The 21,154-nt window shown below is 33.1% G+C and overlaps 1 protein-coding gene across 3 annotated transcripts in view; it reads right to left on the bottom strand.

Annotated features, from left to right (window-relative positions):
* The window catches only part of LOC116340034 (ALK tyrosine kinase receptor), a 42,400-nt gene extending 23,409 nt beyond the window's left edge, over positions 1-18,991 (bottom strand). For 2 of the 3 annotated variants that reach the window (XM_031766181.1, XM_031766183.1), the window contains exon 1: positions 8,807-9,570. The gene's annotated coding sequence lies outside the window, so the exon portion shown is untranslated. Of the gene's footprint in view, positions 1-8,806; positions 9,571-18,893 lie in introns of those variants that run through there. The other variant, XM_031766182.1, reaches the window with a different exon arrangement.
* Between the last annotated feature and the right edge of the window lie 2,163 nt (positions 18,992-21,154).

Below are 21,154 nucleotides of genomic sequence, written 5' to 3'. Positions count from 1 at the left end.
AATACGCCCCCGTTGGATTGCCAACTTTAAAAGCTATTTGCTCATTGAATTTACGACCAATAAATTTTATTGATAATGGTTGATTGCTTTTGTATGTACGAGGCTATCATCGTAAACCAGTATATACTTTTGGGTACATCAGAGCTGCTCAATCAAAGCTAATTCTCAATGAAGTGGCTTTCCATTTGAATTGAACGATACAAAATATTTAAAATTGAAAATTTCTTTATCGCCTTTGGAATAAACAAGAAATAGTCAAACAAACGATGGCTCATTTCAACTGAAAATAGTAACTTCAAACATTTCATCAATGAACCGCAGCACATTGAATGAACCATGATTTGCAAGTAATGGGCACACGCAAAATCTGAGCACTATAATGACCACCCCCAGATTCACGTGAAATATAACGAGATTTTTCCGAATTCGTAGTAAAATTTCAATGATTACGACCTTATTCAAAAATAAAAATCACAAATGTGGGCAGAAAAATTATCGCTTTGACCAATAATATCATGGATAATAAAGAATCAAAGTTAAACCTCTCTCACTTGGGTTACGAATACCAAAAGCACCTGGAAATGTCAAAGTTTCTAAATAAAATTGTTTGCATTTACTTTGTCCGGGCGACTGTAATAGTATGACAATAAATGAACAAAATAATTGTAAGCTAGTCAATGAAATGCTCGCCACTTGCTTAAAAGTTCAATCAAATTCATTCAACGTTTTTGCCATTTCACTCATTGCCAATTGGTATTAACATTTCAGTATTCATTCCATTTTGTTGTGACTGAAATATATGAATGAGCTTTGTCCACACGCAAATGCTGCTCAAACTCAAAAGCGCAAAAAATGAAATGATGCGGTAAAAAAAACAGTGTACAGAAAACCATTCAAAATATCAAGAGTGAAATCATAAGTCGAGCAATCTACAAATTAAGAAAAAAGGTTGAGTTTTCCAAATTTGGTTGCCAGTGACATTCTACATGAGAAAAAAGTCCACCTTTTTCTATTAAAAAAAAATAGAAAAAAGGCACGATAAATAATCTCTTTTGACATAAAATAACATTCAATTCTTCGTATTTCTCTGAGGTTTTCCATTTCGCTTGTGTAAATAATTTTAATTCATCACGGATACTTCATGCAATGTATTTGATTTACTCTTTTTTAAGTAATCATGTTTTCTTCGTTTATCTCGATTCATGTTTTTGTCATTTGTTTGATATTATCGCAGGTATTTTATTTGTATATTAAACAGCAGCAAGAAGTGGTCTTGTAATGTACGCGAACAATGATGAATGAGAGCGTACAGGATTTCCATTTCATTTTCAAAATATGAAATTATTTTCATCATTTATTCGGAGGGATGGATTACGAAAATTCCTGCGGCACGGATAATGGTGTGTTTGAAATGCGAAAATTACCAAAATCTTGCACGCCACAAATATATACATACAATTGAACGCTCTAGAATAAAAAAGAGCATATTGTATGCTCGCATGTCGATGATAAAAATATAAATTTGCAAGCAGTTATCAGAACAAAACGAAATTTACATATTTTCTATAAGATAAAGTCAATGTTCTTTATTCCTTTGTTAAAAAAAAATATTGTTTCGCTTTGATATGCAACCGGTTTGAGTCGCGTTTCGACATGCGTTTCAATAAGCTCTTTTTATTCTAGAGCGTTCAATTATAATAATTTTTTTATAAAACGGCTACTTCTTATATAAAATCGTTTCTGGTTCTACAGTGAAAGAACAACAACAACAACTCAACATCGCCAAGCGGATTCCACTTTTATTCTTGGTCAAAAATGATATATATTTGTATACACTCTGAACAAGGCTATTAACGTAAAATAAGTTCGAATGATACCGTTCAACACTCTCTCAACACTGATAAAATCGGCTGTGCACTGACTATTCAAAATTTTTGATTCAGTTCCTCCATACGCTTACAAGAGTCAATTAGGTATTCATTTTTTGTTTTGTTTTGTTTTGTTTTTTTCTTTGTTGCTTTGTATGTTTCTATCAATGTCGTAAAAATGGCTTCCCCGAATATTTGGTGAACAAAAGCTTTATATAATATTCAATGGTGTAAACAACAAACTAAATTCATACAGCACAGTTAATGACAATATTAAAAAAATTAAACCGGTGGAAAATTGCATTTTTTTGTTATTTTTCATTTCATTCCTTTTCTTGGACGCACGGACACTCAAATCTTTGTCTGTTATCTGTAACAGTCAAATCTTGAGCGAGTTTGGGATTATCCACGTAACATGAAACATCGTACATTCTCACCAGCCAGGGGCTTTTAAGTTCAAACGTATACTACTTTTAAGTATGCAAAAAAGTATGAAATATAATGCCGATTATCTAGAATATGCGCAAATAAATGTGTATAGCGGCACATATTTGACGTATATTTCGCATATATGATGAATAAGACGCGTATATTGTGAATATGTGTGTATATTTTGTATCATAAAAGCTCACCGGTTAGCTAGTCCATTTATGATTTTTGTCACATGGATACAATTCTTATATTTTCTGCGAAAAAGCACACTCTAAGTTGTCGATTCAAATACACGTCTTATGCTGGTGATATGACATACGCAATGGCTAATTCGTTTTCGATAATTTTGGTTTCGACTTCTACAGTGGGGGTCAAATATTTTAGTGTGTGCGGAATATCAGTATTTGTGAGAATTAGATTACGGATTCCTCATTCTCTACATCTTTTCAATAAGTATCGAATCAAAAGTCATATTATTTATTTGTAGAGGAAAATCTGAATGAAAATTTATTTAGTTCCTTGCCTTCCTTTTATTCAAAAAAAAAAAATCTTTAAAATGAGTGTACAAAATGGTCTAATTTGTGACGAAATGTCCAAATGGTGCACACTTTTCAAAAAATATTGAAGCGGTTCTCTTTTGTTGGTGGAAAAATTCAGGTCGAATCACGTGTCACATTTGAACCACTTATAGTAATTATAAATTCGAGCGCACAATTTTACCTGCACAACTTCAAAAATTTTCTTGGAAAAATCAATCAACAGTTACAATAAGATTATAATTTTAAGGTTTTATAACTGAATGTATTTAATTGCTCTTCAAGTGAAAAATCTACAATGAGAAGCCCCTGCAAAATATTTAATACGTTTCTGAAAATGTATGATGTAAAATGATGCATGTTTGTAAAAGGGAAAAGTGGAGAAAAAAAGGAAATAAGAGTCTTATAACAATTTGTATTCGAAATAATGAAAAAATCGTCCCGAGTCAATTATTAAGACGATTATAGTCAATTAGCACACAAATTCAAATGCAAATTTTCAATTTTAATACTCCAGTTTCGATAAGAAAACCAAATACAAACGAAAAGGAATCGCAATCAAAATAGTATAATTGGTAGATATTTTTGAGTGAATTTAAGTGGATTTAATTCTTGTATATACATATAAATCATTAAAAACTTGAGCAAACTCGGAGTAACCTCTAAAGTAAGTAACGTCATTTCAGCTGAATGACGGCTTTCAGAAAAACAGCGCCTCGTAAAAATATTGAGAAATCTGTTTGCGCATGATAATAAAAAGGAAATGCGTTCAATTCACATTATAATATTAGATTTGATCTCGTCGTTTGAATTTCCTGGAAAATTCCTTCCGTTCGACAAAACGGAATCATCGTGCTTTGATACGAACTCTTATCCCGGAAATATGTATACAAACTATTATATTAGCATTTGATACAATATTCATAAGTTTAACAGCACTTGATAGAGAATTGTGGCAAAAGTACTATTTTAACCATTTCCAACATATGTATTTTTATGGTATCCGCATGAAAAGGTTCAATCAAAATAAAATATGAATTTAAATGCGAGTAAAAGAGACACTTATTTAAATTTGTAGGCTTTATCGAATAAATTATTAAATAAATGAGTTCCGAAAATAGAATTATGTTGATACATTTGCTTGCTTACTTTATTGTAAGAATGCCTAAAACTAACTATATTAGAATATGCTGACTGATGAATTTGAAATCGTTTCAATGGATCTGAAATTGATTTGTCCATTTAACAAATGAGATTCCTTTCACTTTTACACTTCGCCATTTCAATGGCATTTGTTTTGCAATTTTCTAAATCACTATGAAATGTATACGAAAAACTTCAAGAAATAAAAATTGTTTCTCTTTTATATGTTGACTCTCGGTATATTTATTCGGTGGGATTTTATTGGTCTGGATTATAGTTTATTTGGAAAGTATATTTTGTATGTGGTATTTGATAAATCAGTTTATCTCTCGTCAATGAATTCTGGATGGGATTAATTTTTCACTTGTCCACCAATAATATTATTTCATGTGTTCCGCATATACGCGTGATGATGATGTGATCTCGTCGATATCTTTTAGTTGGAAAATTGGTAATAAATAATCAATATTTTGCATACGTGTCGGCGGTGCATAAAATTGTGGTTGAAGATAATATTTCAGTGTCAATCAATATGCCAATCACAATTTAAACAATATTCTGTCGTATAGAAACTGATTGGTGTGCTATCTTTTTGTTTAATTAAATCAACAATCGCACTCTGAATAGTTGAATTGAAATGCCACTAATTTTCTTGTCGTCCGACAAACGTCAGTCAAATAACGAAACGCATGCATTGACCAAAATGAGTCCAATAATTAGTAACTCGGGTTGATTTTTCAAGTTAAGTTGAGAATCTATCCAAATGAGTGTCTAACACACACAAATGCTATGAAACACGCATATGCACACGCCAGATCTGTGCCAAATTTAGGATGGATAACGACAGACGATTATAATGACGATGCCATTTTTGAAGATGGATTTGCCCAATTGGTCGTACGCAATCACACGCATCGTTTTAATATGACAAAATGTGAACTTTTGTGAGCGATTGACATTGAATGAAAATGGTTTTGGAAATCGAACGTGCGCACCACCATACACAGTCAATCATTCATATCGAATATTTTACATTCAGATAAAATGAATTGAATTCTTGATTTATAATTTAATATCGTGTTTTATGTCATACCAGTGCGGAACAGACGCACAAATATAACTCTTATCGACATCTTCGTTTAGTGGTGTGATTTATCTTGCTTGTCATTCTTTTTGTGTTCGGTCTAAAAATGGATGGAACAAAGAAATTTGCATAACTTTTGTACAGATTCTATGTCATTGTTTTTTTCCTGATTCAAATTACTTTTTGTTTTATTTTTTTTTTCTCGATTGAATTACATAACAAAAAAAGGATTCTGTTCATATTATTACAATGGCTTCCTTAGCTGTATTTCGATCGAATTGGTTTTTTTTTCGTTTCAAATTTTGTCCATGCTTACTTTTCGCGTACGTCATCGATCGAAAACCATTATTATCATGATGTATAATGTATATGTATATATGCACACTGTTGTCTATAAATAGATGCCATTATACAGTTGAATCAAATTGTTATTTTATGTAAACGTTCTCAATATACTGAGGTAATTTCATGCAATGTCGATCTTAATTCCAAAAAATAAGTCGTCTCTCATTTTCTGTCTCTTATCTATAAGTACCATTTTATGCGATGATTAAAGTGAAGCGCCGTTTTATCAACATCAAATATGCCGAAACATGTGTGGTTGTTTAACCAATACACTCAAAAGATTTTTGATTTATTTTCATGTATGCCATCGCTTTTGGAAACGATTTCAATTATACGGATCAAAGGAATAAATCGTATGGAATTGACATGAATTACGACAACAGATTTAAAATACACTGTCTTTATAAAAAACCTGTAGCATGTTCATTTGCATATACTGTCAAAACAATTATTGGAATCCATATCCAGCTGAATGATAAAAACATGCTCAAGCTCAACAATGTATTTTCAATATATTTTCTAAATTTGCACATTTATTTTTAGACACATTTCAAATGTGATTAATTGGTTTTTGTTGTTTTCATGTTTCTTTCGTTTCCATTTCGTTCATCAGCTTGTTAGTGCATTTTGCGCATAGAAGCTCATTTTATTCTGGAAACAAGTCAACAATATCAGATTAAATCCCAAATTAGTCCTTTAATTTGCACATGAATCAATATTGTGGCTCTCTTCCGTTACAAATTCGTGTTATTGATTTCAAATGCTGGTTTTTCTGAATAAAACGATTCACATTTTCGAACGAACAAGCAAAATAATTGATAGAAAAATCCATGAATTTATTAGTCAAATACCGTTGAAGATGGGGGTGAGTTTTTGACCACAGTCACATCGATGAATTTTTATTTTCCGAAATTTTTTCATTCCAGGTTGAAATAAATCAAACTGAATACCCATTAAATTATGTATATAGGTATTTCTTTTGGATTTTATCTCGAAATGTTATTTTAACCATACAAAAAAAAAACGGTCCGTACCAAGAGGCAATGTAATTCATCAACAATTGTATTGTTTATTTATTCAATTTGTCAAATTGAAACGGAATGAAGAACGAAAAAAAAAAACCGAATGTAATACAAAAACGGAAGGTAAAATTTCGAGTGCCATTTTCTTCATAGAAGCTGGGACATGTTTTATGTAAATATAAAATATATAGAAATGTATACTGAGTGTGGTGACCATGTGTGTGTGGGCTGTAACAATGGAAAAAAGTGATGTGTAAGCTTTCAAAAACACCTTTTTGCCTATTAGGATTCGTTTTTTTTTGTAGCGCCAAAGGTAATGTAGCAGATTGAGCATCGACTTCATTCGTCCGGTCGTCAAACGAATAGCGGTTATTATCTGTAGAAGTTTACATTCGATGTGTTTGCATTTGATGAGTATCGTTTGATACGAAATACCCTTTTGGTGACAAACACATATATGTATATTGCAATAGAAATAGAATAGACACAGAGATACAGAATGTGCGATTGGAAGAGACAGAGAGGTAGGGGATGAGAAACAATAAAATCACATCTGTATGAGAGCCGCACACAAATCATAAATTTTAATCTTTATTGCTTGACTGCGACAGAAGACAGAATAGCGTAATGGATAGATAGAAATTCATTTGAAATATAAGAGAGAAAACTAGTGAATGAATGCGGGGAGCAAAAGCTCAACGAGATTAAACTACGAGAGAGGCAAGCCTGAGATTATATAGTCGGACAGTATCCACTGTTTTGCGTAAACAATCCAATTGAGCTTATCATTGATTATAAAAGCGATTATAATTACTCAATTGACAGAGTAGAATTGGAACAAAATGGTATATATCAATGGAAAACCGAAAATGAATATATCGCCAAAGAATCTGAAGCATTTCGGATGATTTTGAGTTTGAGTGAAATGTCGCTAGTCGAGAGCTTACCTCGAACTCCATTATCGCTACGACCGAAATGTATGAATTGTTGTGAATGTGTGAAATTGCGTGTCATCGTTGACGTCGCCACCACAGCTCAACAATCGATTTTCACAACGTTTTTATTGATATAATCGTTTTGTTTTTATTAGCTTTTGTTAGCATTTCTCACAACTCAATCTCATGCAATTTATGCGTGTGCCTACCATCTCGGTTTTTTTTTCTGATTTTTATTGTCACCGCCTCAGATTTGCGTTTCACGGAATCCGATTTGATCCGTCACCAAATCTTTTCAACGCGCACAATGCATTGCAATGCATTTGTAAAGAATTGAATCAATTGCGCAAAAAAAATGTATGTCTTGATTTTTCTTTTATGTACCACCGCTATTCCATGTCATTTAAACATTTTAGATATGAGCCACAGATTAAATAATTCAACAGTTAAATGTGTTATGGTGCGTATTTAAACCACTTAAACGATATTATAACAAAATGGTAAGTCGAGAGTACCTGCTCGTCTCGGAATAATACTGTTGTGTCTGTGTGCATGTGTGTTATCATTCAATCGCCTTCCACTCTCATGAAATATTAAATGTTTCATAATTTTAAAGGCGAGCGATGGTGAAACCTTTCGTTCATATCCCGCGAGTATATTTGACACTTAATTCACTTCAAATTCTGTATGTCTATCATGTGTCGAATTTTAACATTTAATCGAAATTTTCAAGACTCATTTATCTTTACAAAAATGGTATACATTCATTTTTCTTTATCTAAACCACAAATAGGGGGACATATAGAGATCAGCCGATTCGAGGGTGGTACCGAAGAAAGGGCGAAACCAAAAATTTGCAGAAAAAACGAAAGAAATTAGAGTGTATTCAGAAAATCCACCCACGGATTTTCGGTTGAATTTTTATCGGTGGTGGCTGCACTTGATCAGGTTTGTTTGAAACACACATTGACATCACATAAAGAAAACTCAACTTTGTAACATAATTAATTATAAATGTTTGCGTGATAAAAAAAAAATTGCCCGTCAATTTAGCAATGTTTCGGATCGATAATATTTCGAAGTAATTTATACATACGAAAAATGCAAACAAAACAAAAACAAAATCACGAAGCAAAAGTTTCAAGGCTCGGTATCGTTTATTATCGTCCTGTAGAACAAAACATACGAATATGGAGAAGTTGTAACAGAAACAGAGAAAAAGGGAAAAAAAAGTAACAACACATGAAAAACTCGAAACGACATACACACATCATCCCTAATAAAATCATATGGTTTTATATGAGGATTTCCCGCATAGTTGAACTCTCATTTCAACTCGCTGTTGATGTGTATTGGATATGCCCAAACGGCATCTATATGGATGGGATGTGTTATAAAAAATTGATTTCAAAATAAAAAAAAAAACTTTTTGATTGTTTACCTTAGCAATGAACCTCCGAAAAATTCATACACAACTAAACTACATAGAATTTGTGCATACGAAAAACGAAATCTAAACTGTAAAATTCAAACGCAATGATGTTGATGTAAAGTATGAGCGTCGAGAATGTGAGTGTCGTTCAATATATTCCTCTAGGTTTTTCTTTTGTATCCTTCATGTTGCACCGTATGTATTTCGTTCAAAACAAGATTTTGTTGTACTTTCATGTTGATTTTTTTTTTATTTCACGCAAAAAAAACACACACACATACACTAAACTAAAAATGTTTTTCAATGAAGCGCACTGGATCTTCAACTGTCGTAACAGCACCACAATGTTCATACAATTGCACATGTGTTATATGTGTAGTTTTGTTTTTGTTATTTTTTTTTTGCTACTGATGCTGCTGCCTTTTTTCTCTGTACGGCGCGTTGCACAATATGTTTTTTTTTATCTTGTGAATTTTGTCGAGAGTTTGAACTTAGTTTAAATGAAACTGAAACAACCGTTTCAAACACAGAAAACCTCAATCGTCAACAATCTCAATGCGAAAATGAAACATCACTGAATTTGTGAATCTGTTCGAAGGATTTATTTTTGGTTACAGGTTTAAGCGCTACTGTCTAGTTGTATGGTGTCTCTGTCTTTTTTTTTGTGTATTCTGGCTTCACTCACTTTTCAAAAGACACACATCTATTTCGTGTGTACAAAATTATTTATATATAGTGGAATCACAAACGCAAATCGAGAAACACGCGCGACGAATGCTAAGAGACCACTGAAAACATGAACACGGAGAATTTAAGAACGGCTACGCTATTCAGCATCACCAGCAGCAGAAGTAGCTTTTTCTCTTTAAACACATACACACACGCGCAAACAATTCACATATACATATGCGTATATATGCACACATTTTTGGTTGAACGAGCCTTGAATTTATTTAAGCAAATATTCCGAATAAAATCAGGCATAAAGCGATATGGGTGGAGAATTCTTATTGGTTAAATTTTTGAATAGATGAAATGAAAACAAATCGATTTTTCATTTTTGATTTGTTTTAAATTACAAATTGAAAATTGACGATAACAAACCAAAAAAAGAAAAATCTCAAATTCTATTCGGCATTTACAAATACGCAACCATATCATATCTCTTTTTCTCTATAGAAATGAGAAAAAAGCATACAATACCGAGACACATTGAGAGAAGGAATATTCACTGTCATTCATCGATACGGTAAAACGTACACACTCATCGTATCCAACTTATTTGAGAACGTTTATGAAAATGGATGCTCACGTTACCGATTCCTCTCTCAGCCACAGCTACTCTCTTTTTATTTTCTGTCTCCCTCAATCTCTACAACTCCATCACTGGCTTGCTCGCTCAATTGTCGAGCGGGTGTTTCATCTTGTACACACACACACACACACCGTGGAACTTGCTATCAACACACTCACAATAGCATCCCGTGCCATATCGTTCTCGTTGATTCTCTCTTTGTGTGTGTGTGTATATATAAAAGACGAATATATATTTGTATGTGTAGAATGGTGTGCTTGTTTTACTGATGTGAAACGAAACAAACGCTTTTGTTCGCTTCTTTGCTTAACGTTCTTTTTGTTGTCGCATTCAGTGAGCTAACAATGTAAATGGCTCATCGCACATATAGACGTTGAGAAAATTGCCAACGAAAAAAAAAAAAATATATATATTCGGTATCGTAGGCGATTGAGATCTTCTTTTTTCCTTTCATTTTCAATTCGCCTGCCAAACCTGTCTTGAAAAGAAAAATCATACTTGTGCGTTGATGCAGCTGCTTTTGCTGCTGTTTCTCTTCAACATCGTTTGTTATTCATTTGTGATGGTTTCTTTTTTGTTGGTTTGGCATTATCCACGCACATTTTCTATCCAATCGTTTCAATGGGAAACTTTGTGCGATATGGAGAAAATGGAAAAAAAATCGTGTGCCTTTATATATACACATACACGAAGACGCAAAAAAGAACAAAAAAAACTCTTGAAGATCGTAGACGAAAGTGAGATGAATAGGTAGAAAAGCGCGTAGCTAGTTGTGTCTTTTATATTTCTTAACACGTTACTACCGATACATGTGAAGATGTGTGTTTGTAAAAAAAATTCTGTCTATGTGTGCATTTTCCGAGCTTTTTCTATCGAATATATACGTCCATTGGATACCATTTTATACACAATGTCTATGGAATAAATAGGCATACAATATTTCATATCGTTGCATCGTCGTTATCGCACAATTTTTTTTTTTAATTTGAAAATGATGCGACAATGTATGAAAAGGGCGTTGCGTGCGTGCCCTTTTTGATTAAAATACGTATGCTATTCAGAGAAAGGTGGATAGAGAGTGAGAGAGAACAGCGAGAAAGTGAATAAAAATTCAACAATATATAGAAGCAATACATTGACTTGTACACATTTTGATTGTTCGGTGTCATAAAATGTCATGCAGCGCAAATTATATTTACACAAAATTGCAATACACCTAACGAACAAACGATGGCATCGAATAAAATCAGCAGTAGCAGAAGAAGACAGATGGAATGGTTTGGTGTGGCTTGCTTGTATAAATGATGTGATTGAAGTTTGTTGTTGCTTGAACGTGACAAATGAATTGTTTGGCTTTATCGATGAGCAATTAGATAGAAGAATGAACGAACAATAAAAAAAGTAGACAGACATTCACTTTGACTTTGCGAAATGAGCAATGGTTTGAATACCAAGAATATTTCTGCACTTGAACAATTTCAATAACAATGCAACCAAATGTTTGATCTCATCTCAATGGGCAACCACTCAATAATAAAATATAATTTTGTTATCTCCAGCTGTGTGAAGTCTTGAGTAAGTCAAAGAACAAGACAATGGATGATTTCTGATTTCTTCGTTAGCATGCGTTGATTTCTTCAATCGTCTCTCTTGTTTTTTCCCCAAATTTCCCGGGCACATCAAAAACCATAATAAATGTTTGGTCAACTAAATGTTAAGCGCACCGCAATTTATATTGACACTCCCAATAGTGTATTCTCCATGTCTTCTACACGCTTGCCTTTTCTTTTCGTTTTCGTTCGAATTTTTGTTTGGTTTTCTTTTTAAAATTCTTATAGCATTTTCTTATTTATTCCATATTCCATAAGTAATTGCGATGTGCAAATTATACAAGAATTAAAGATTCACTGTGACAACAAAATTGAGACAGACCAAACACTCGAATGCCGAACATTGTGCAAATCTTGGTTACGTGATTAAGTGGTTTGTATTCTCTTTTTTCGCAACACGAACAACGCAGCAAGCCAAAATTAAATTTTCCATGCATTTTTTACACTCTTGTTCGCTCTCTCTCTCTTTTCTTTCTTTTATTCGTGTTTTCATTCTTTCTTTTATTCGATTGTGTTTGGAGTGTCTGCCTTTTCACTCGTTGATATTATTAAATTTCAGTTGTTCATGGCATTAATTGACATTCCGCAAAGCGGTTTTAGTCGATTTAATATCCTCATATATACACAAATCTTTCTCTCCCTCTCTCTCTTTTTCCCACACACAAATACATACAAATACCAATAACAAGATTGGGTAACAAGAAAGAACAAGGAATAATTGAATGGAGCATAGTCGACGTGAAATGGACTTGAAGCTCCATAATAGCAACACGCAAATGATATAGAACTGTTTTTATTGAATATATGATGGAATAATGAAAAACGAAAAATGCGCTTTTCAGCTTCACACACGAAGTGAATGAAACGAACATAAGAGAAACGATATGGTTTATGCATAACATTCATTTAATTGAACATTTGGAAGCGCGTAGAACGAGATGAGACTCCAAAATGGTTGGAAATTTGAGCACTTTTGAGCTCCAACTGGCTGTAACACTACCACCATTCACCATTCACAACTACCATGAGATACTATCGACGAGACGTGTAATGTTTGACAGAGTACGAAATGGGGAGAAAATGTGGAAAATAAGAGCCCGAGAGAGAGAGAGAAAGCGAGAGAGAATGTTATGGAGAGCAAAATGAGAGCAAGAAATTATGGTGGTAGAGCTACTTGAAGACGTACTATTTTCTGAAATGAATCTTTTTGCTGTTGTTTGTGTCTGCGCGAGAGGCATCTTTCCTCGTCGCGTTCTCTTGTTTCTGTTCTTGTGTGCCGTTCGTTTTTTTTTTGCTGTTATTTGTCCGAAGTAAAAAAAAAGGAAATTATACCAGAAACATGATGACTACGTTACACAAACGGCTTATGACTCTACTTTTCGTCAATTCGTTCGTTCTACGACTTGCTCGTTTGTCGAACCTCCCGATTTCAATTTCGCATTTTTTTTTTTCAAGAATTTTCGGTGCAGTCATATGAAATCAAAATCAAGCAAGAAAAAGAAAATAAAATAAGACCAATAATCTGTCAAACAAAAGCCACGCAGAACGACCGAAAAAATTGTACGAGAGTGTATTTGTGCGGCTGAAATATGTACTTGGATATTACTCCAAAACGAAAAGAAATTCGTGTAGGTTTGGTATGCCAAAGCATCATTCAACATTCGCATGGTACATAGTTGTTTGGAATCGTGTCTATCCAACACGAATTGGTCTTCGAGCTCTCATTTCGACTGGAATGTACTAAATGGAATTGCCATTTCTCTCCATGTGTGACCAAAGAACATAATAATGTATTTTTATATTATATTCTGGAATGTTCCAACATTTCGATATTCTGTTGCTATTTTCGCATCGTTTTGCACAACTGACTTCCTTATTCGTATGCACCAGTGTGTCCATAACATATAGAAATAGCACTAAATAGTGTCGATATCTAGACTATATCGGTGCACTATATATGGAAGATATTTCCGCAAGACACCGTAGCTCACGATTGAAGTGAGTGCGGACGGCAAACATGTTGACGCATCTTTCTACTGCCGCACGGCAACTTGTGATTTTTGCCGTCTGCACTCACATCGATCGGGCGATACGATGCCGTGCAGCAATATCTTCCATATATGGACCGATATAGTGTAGATATCGACACTATTTAGTGCTATTTCTATGTATTATGGACACACTGGTATGCACGCAGACGAAAAATGTGTATGTTTTTGCCACTCTCGCCATCCGATCGACAATCACACTCAATACATTCGAAATGCCAGTATAACTTTTGAAAATAATTTTTCTCCAGTTAAATTTACCGAGAATGTGTGTTGTTGATGCTGTTGGTGGTTCTCTCTCTCACACCTTGTTTACACAATGTTTTTCACATTTTACGCACATTTTCCAGCATGAGTACATACATTTATTTTATTGGTTTACTTGTTTGACGAATGACACAGTCACTTGAACGTTTTCAATTTCGTCACAATTCTTTTTCCATCATTGCGACATAAATAATTCAATTTCAGTTTCAATTCAAACGAATATATAACGATATGAGAGATATCCTCCTCTATTTTTTTTAGCTTCAAGAAAAGATTAAAATTCTTTTCGCACTTAACCAAATAAGACGATGTGAAATTGTGGTAGGAACTTTGAGTAACATTTGTGGAAGAAGATGATTTTCCCTGAATCTAAAAAAATCTAAATATTATAATTGGACATAATTAATTAACCATTGGCAATGAATTCATTAAAAGAACAACCACAAGGGTGTGGGTCGACAGTGAAAAACAAAGAGAAAATTTTGTTGTCAAATTTATGGATGCGAGACACGACTATATAGATTATAGTTATAGCCAATATATTTTGCTAATTTTTGAAAGGAACAGTTTGTAGAGTGGGCGTAGTGAAAATACATGTTAAAAACTTTTCCCTCTTATTGATTTTTAACCGAAGAAAAAAGTTCAAGTAAGAAGAAGAAAAAAAGATATAAACAGCCACTCCAACACGCACATTCACAAACATCAAATTGAATGCCTTGGAAAAATGCAAAGAAATATACGTACAACGTACGTAAACAAAAAAGTAACGAACATTCAACGGCATTTTCATGCTCAAAATATACCAACATAAATTCTATCGAGATGAAGAAGGGAAAAGAGAGCAAAAAAGATATAACATTTCATGAAAGATGACCTTTTCTAAGAGACTTAAATAAACTTCCGTCTATATTTAGACGCTAATCGAGCCGCTGAATTGTTAATTTAACGGTTTATAAAAGTGAGCTTGTTAATTCTCTGGATCAATTATACCGCTTATTTAACGAATGCGAGGCCATCGTTTCTTTTTCTCCGTCTCCCGATAATACATATATTTTAATCACTTCCATCATAGATAAATTACGTTGAAAAACATTAAGAATAGCAACACAGTTTGTCGTCACAAGAGTAAAACTCTTGTTAGCCCAAAAATTTGTTCGAACGGTTGCGGCTAACAGCTATTAAGCTTTTCTTGTTCTCTTTGCGCTGAAACAGTGCACTCTTTCATAAATTGGATAACCTTTGTCTTCTATTACAATCAATCGGTATATTCAATCAATTTAAATCATAAGCATATTTGCTATCAAGAGATTGACATCAAACCATCAAAAAAGTGCTTCATTATGACAAGAAAAAGTTTTCCATTTTATTTATTAAGTTTACATTGTTTTTTTTCTCGCTGTTATGCGATAATCGTATTTTTTGTTGTTGTTTTCACTTGGAAAGTTATGACAGATTTGACACTAAACCAGTCAAAGTTGACATTGTTTTTAACTCATAAAATAAAATGAGACTTATATATAGATAAACATTCATGTATACCAATTTTTTTTTTCAACATACTTACATCCAGACTAACATTTTGCGATAATTCTGTTTCAAATTAAAAGTTCTTTTTACAACAACACTCGTTTGAAGCCTGAAAAAGTTTTTTCACCAAATATGAAATGCAATTTGAATTAAAAACAACCCCAAACGCTTTTAATTAGCTATATTATGAATTTTAATAAACCAATGTAAACAATTAGCGAAAAAAGAATGTGTGGCGTTTTAATGTTTTAATTTAGTAAACAGTCCAAAAATGTGATCTTTTTTCACTCTTACGCTGTGTGTATTTCATCAAAATTCCAAAAGATTCATGAAAACGAAAAGTTCTTAAATGGGAAGAATTTTTTTTTGTTTTTAAAAGTTTTTCTTCAAAAGAAAATTAGCCAGAATATATTTTGGGCCAAAACGCTTGAAGCCAAATGCATAACATTAAACACGATTTGTTTCCTTCTTTCTTTCTCGTTCTTTCTCGGCATTTTTTTATGTTTGAAGAATTATTACAACATGTTTATGTTTTTTTTCTCAAATGAATTGTATTTTTCATATTCATAAATACGTAATAAAAGTAAAAGAACATTTTACCATCTATACAGATACATAGATGGCATTGTCATTTAGAATTAAAAAAAATCAACTTAAACATTGACATTATAAATTTGTTCAGATGAAAAAATCAACTTGAAAATTGGTTCCTATTTGCATTGATTTTTACCATAATTGTACTTAAAGTCAAAATCGAATGTGTCTATTGTGTGTGTTATAAAAGTGATGAATTATTTGAAAGAAAAAAAAACACTCAACAATAAATATACAAAAAATCCAATTTTAAAATGCCAGTAAAACTTTTTCTACGCTGTTTTACAACATTTTTCCATTTTCGATACAAAAAAATGATCATTCCAAACTCAAAATGAAATTATTTTTCAGAAAATCGATAAATCATTTTGCGCAACTTCAATTATTTTCACCGTAAATTTTCATCAAAATATCGAATTAATATCCTTCAAACAAAGTGATATACCTTTGTTTATAAATCAGGATATTTTTTTACTATATTTTGTGAAGTAAATTTTTGATTTTTGAATGAGCCTTAACGTTTCACATTTTTTTTAGTCAGCAATTATATTCATTTCGTTTTGATAGCAAAGTTACGCATTCAATTTGTGAAATGCAAAAATTATAGTTTTTTTTAATTAAAAAATAAAATGCTTTTTTCAGTGGCAGAAGGTGAAACTGAAAGTTAAAGTTTTCAATGTGATTATCAATGTGGAAGGAAATCATTGGTTCATATTTTAATTAAAACAAAAGTTGAATATGTTAAATATTGTTTCAAATAATAATGCTGTTATCTACAGAGCCCATGTGATATGCCGTTGTAAGTCATGCGGATACGTTCATATCATGGGTATGATGCATTTGATGAATTTCGTATTCAAGCCAGTAAACATAAAATACGTTGATCCATTTTGGAATTATTATTTTTTCGTTGTTTTCAATTAGTGTGTTTGTCAATTATATCATTTCCATTTAAAATGAAAGTTATGAACATTGTTTGTGACTTGATTTCATGAAAACATAAGCATGTAACAGTTGACATTTGAAGAAAAACACACATAGTGCCGACGAAATAAGTGAGAAGGGGAAATGTTAACTTCCTTTTTTGTCTAGGGGAGAGAAACCAATGCTAATTTTCTAGTTTATTGCTTGAAAAATCTAGTAATGCTAATATTCAGTGTTTCATATATCGCTATCAGTATCCGTAAGATAACTGAGAGGGATATATTCAGCCAGATATGATACTGTCTAAATTAGACATTGGAGATGGTAAGCGTGTCTAATGCAATTTTGACACAATTTTGACACTCATATCTGGCTGAATATATCCCTCTCAGTTATCTTACGGATACTGATAGCGATATATGAAACACTGCTAATATTCCTTTATGAAAGTGCTAGTTTTCTAGTTTTTTGTATTGACAGTTCTACCAACTGTACGTTTGACATAATGAGATGTAAATTGAATATTTTTTCATTTGTAATAATATAAATTTTTATTTAATTCCACTTTTTAATACAAAATTGTGCAAAAAATGCTTGTTCCTTTCAATAGTCGAGTTATAAAACTTATTTGGTCATCGAATGACATATTGATGAAACAAAATCAAAATGGCGAATTAACTAATTTTTGCTAATTTTTCTAGTTTTTACATGGACTACAAAAAATTTAGCTAATGGCTTCCGTCCCCTAGGTTTTTGTTGAAAAGATACTAAAAAAGTTCGAAGGATGTTGCGCATTTCTTGTGTTCACTGTTAAGTGATTTTCATATAGCACATGATTTGTGCCGAAACTCGGCCAAAAAAAAATTTCATCAAAATGAAAGCGGATGAAAAAAGGGGGGCAGGGAGCAAACCACGAAGAGACATGATGAAATTAAAAAAAGCAAAGTGGAAATGAATATTGCATTTGAAAGTCTTCCAAAATCTCGACCATAAAAATCACGACACTCAATAGCAAGTAAGTACCAAATGAATATTTTGCACAATGCACATATACACACAAATGTGAGAGAGATATGAATAGAATGAGTTACAATTATTACTAAATGCAACTTACTAAAAATAAATGAGTCGATGTGGATTTTATGCTCTGGTCATTAAAAAAAAAAACAACAACGACGACGAAACGAAGCAACGACAATGACGACGACAAACTCGCAAGCACAACAAACCGAATAAAACGAATACGTAACAAATATAATGCGCGTCGCATTGCCTCAATCACATACAAAATACGAAAAGTCAGTTTATTAATAGAAATGTCTTTGTATGTGCATCTCTTTTCGAAATGTTCAATTTAAGAAGCAAACGACGACTGCGACAATAAACGTCGGACAGAAACGACGGCAACGGGCATACGAAGAAGAGGGCAAATAAAACGTACCACATAAACCATACTCACAACGCTACACCGTATGCTGAGAGAAGAGGATAGAAACGAAATACACATGAATGTTTATACATAGTTGAATTTTGTTCGTCCGTCACGAGTGTGATTGAAGAACATTTGCATTCATTGATAAAAATGTTGGTGTTGTTGTTTCCGTATTCGGTGATTCGATGTAAACATGCTTAACGCGACAGTGAACGACCAAATGCTCAAAATATTGCGAGCAATTTAATGAGAACATATGAGCAAACAGGCATAATTATTTTGTTTGCGCATGCATATGTTGACGCAGATACAAAAAGGTTCAATTGAAATGACAGAAAGAAAGTAAAAATACATTTGTTGATGGTATTTTGCCGCTTACTTTGAATTTCAGCTATTTTGAGATGCTGATTTTAACGATCCTTCGATCCTACATGTGCGAATCGGGTTCGGTTACTGTCAATGCCGTTGTCGTCATATTTTTTTTCTCCTACGTTCAACATGTGCTATTAATCATTCACATTTGTTATGATGACATCAAATAACATTATTTTTTTCCTCACTTATCAATCCCGAGGCAGCCGACACAGTAACGTCATACTTTGTGCACGCTTACACTCTGATAGATTTTCTCCATTTTGAATTCAATCAGCCGAAAAAAAAACAATAACGACGACACCGAAAAAATAAGATAAATTGTTACCGCACTATACCCGTTACACTGCTGTTTTTTTTTTAAATATATTGAATTGATGTCTTTTGTCAAATTTCGGTTACAAACATTATGCAATATAATAATCGATAAATATACGCTACGGAAATTTAGCACAAGAACCGTAGAAAATACAAAAGAAGCAAAGAAAATACAGCACTAAACAGTTTACACTTCTCAAATACAAACTGAATCACTTCAATATATCGTGACTTCCGATTTGTGTATTTTCTTCGTCAGTGATAAATAGAGCCTATCAAATAGTTATTAAGCCAATGAATAAGATTCGAAGAAGTGATGTCTAGAAACGGTACAAAAAGCGAATAGTACTTAATTAGCTGTTAGCTTTTTTGATGCGTTCTTAACGCGGCGTCTCCATCGTGTTGCTTTTGATCGAAAGCTTCATTTATACAATTGAACGTTTTTTTTTTGTGTCTCACATCACAAATAGAGCACGAAAACCGAAACAAAATGCTACACCGAGAGAATGGAATGGGGTTGTGGTTCTGTATTCAATCTTTGCTACTAACTAACACTTTCGATGCCAGTTATTGTCAATGGTTTGCAGTATACATTGCAGTTTATTTACAAGTGACAAAAGGGACAATTTCTTTGAAGGTCGTTGGGCTTCTTTAGACGGGAACGAGAATGTGGATGGTGAGAGAATAAAAGAGATACATACCACGTTGAGATATAAAACGTTCTTATCGAAACTGAAGCCACGAAAAAGAGCGGTGGTGATGTTTTTATCGGTTGTTTCCATGCTTTTTATTTCATTCGCTCACCAGGGCGATTTCTTAGTTTTTCTTACTTTATCTTTTTTCGAGTGTTTGCAAAACGGGAACGCATTGGTGTTTGTGTCTCTCTCTCTCTCTGTGTGTGTGTCCGTACACGCGAGTAAGCCTTGTGTGTGCAATTGTGAATGAACAAGAAAAACGAAAAGTATACATGTATATGCGCTACGTAAGATAGCCAAAATGGCAATTTAGATATGATGATTTCCTTCACACTATGTGGTTAACGATAATGTTCGGCATTGTGCGATTTTCGTGTGTAGCCATAAACAAAGTGTGAACAAGAGCGAGCGAACAAACGAACGCTTGCTCTCCACTTAAATGTTCAATAGCAGAGACAAGAAATCGATGTTTATGATCGGTGTTTACGATAAGAAAACCCATGAAATATGGCCACCAAACACTGGATGGGGACACGCTGCAAAAACAAATAACAATAACACCAACTTACTTTTATGACTTTGTATTTTCACGCGCTGCATGCTAGTGTGTTTGCTCGAAGCCAAAACAAACGACTTAAATATTTGGCTGGCATGAAGTAAGAAAAGGCGTTGCGATTTTAAATGGCCGAACGACACTGCTACGGAGATATTGAATGGAACGAAAAACCCAGCAGAGAATGAGTGAGTTAGTTATTAGTTGTCATTTGTTCAGGCCCACTTGTGTAATAGTAGCGGCAAACGCGACAAATAAAAGCTTCAATGATGTGGAAATGCGTCCGATTTAACATTGTCTTTCCATACAGCTTGCTTTATGCTCGACAATCCAAATATAAGCATCTGTCATCATGGGCATCCGAATTCGATTATGCTATCGCCGATATTTGAACATCAACGCACCAGTAAACCATTTAGTTATCGCTATTTCGATGAATTTAAAAATCAACATACCAACATCAAACGGTACCGCACAGAATCCGAATCGCTTGTATTTAATTGAATGTTGGTGGATTTGTGGTTTTGGCGATAGCCACCTGCATAACTTTGTCGAATGGGAGAAGGGGGAAACAGTTCATTATAATGATTATACACAAATATCGTTTTTTTTTGTTGTTCAAAACAATAACAAAAATCAATTTTATTATTTCACTTTTTGACTTTTTTAGTCACAAAATGTCATATTATGTTTTTACTATTT

This window comes from Contarinia nasturtii, unplaced genomic scaffold (assembly GCF_009176525.2).
Source record: "Contarinia nasturtii isolate CC-2019 unplaced genomic scaffold, AAFC_CNas_1.1 Cnas_scaffold_630, whole genome shotgun sequence".
Lineage (NCBI taxonomy): Eukaryota > Metazoa > Arthropoda > Insecta > Diptera > Cecidomyiidae > Contarinia > Contarinia nasturtii.
Note: the sequence above shows the minus strand (reverse complement) of the source record. Positions and strands in the feature narration are given on the sequence as shown.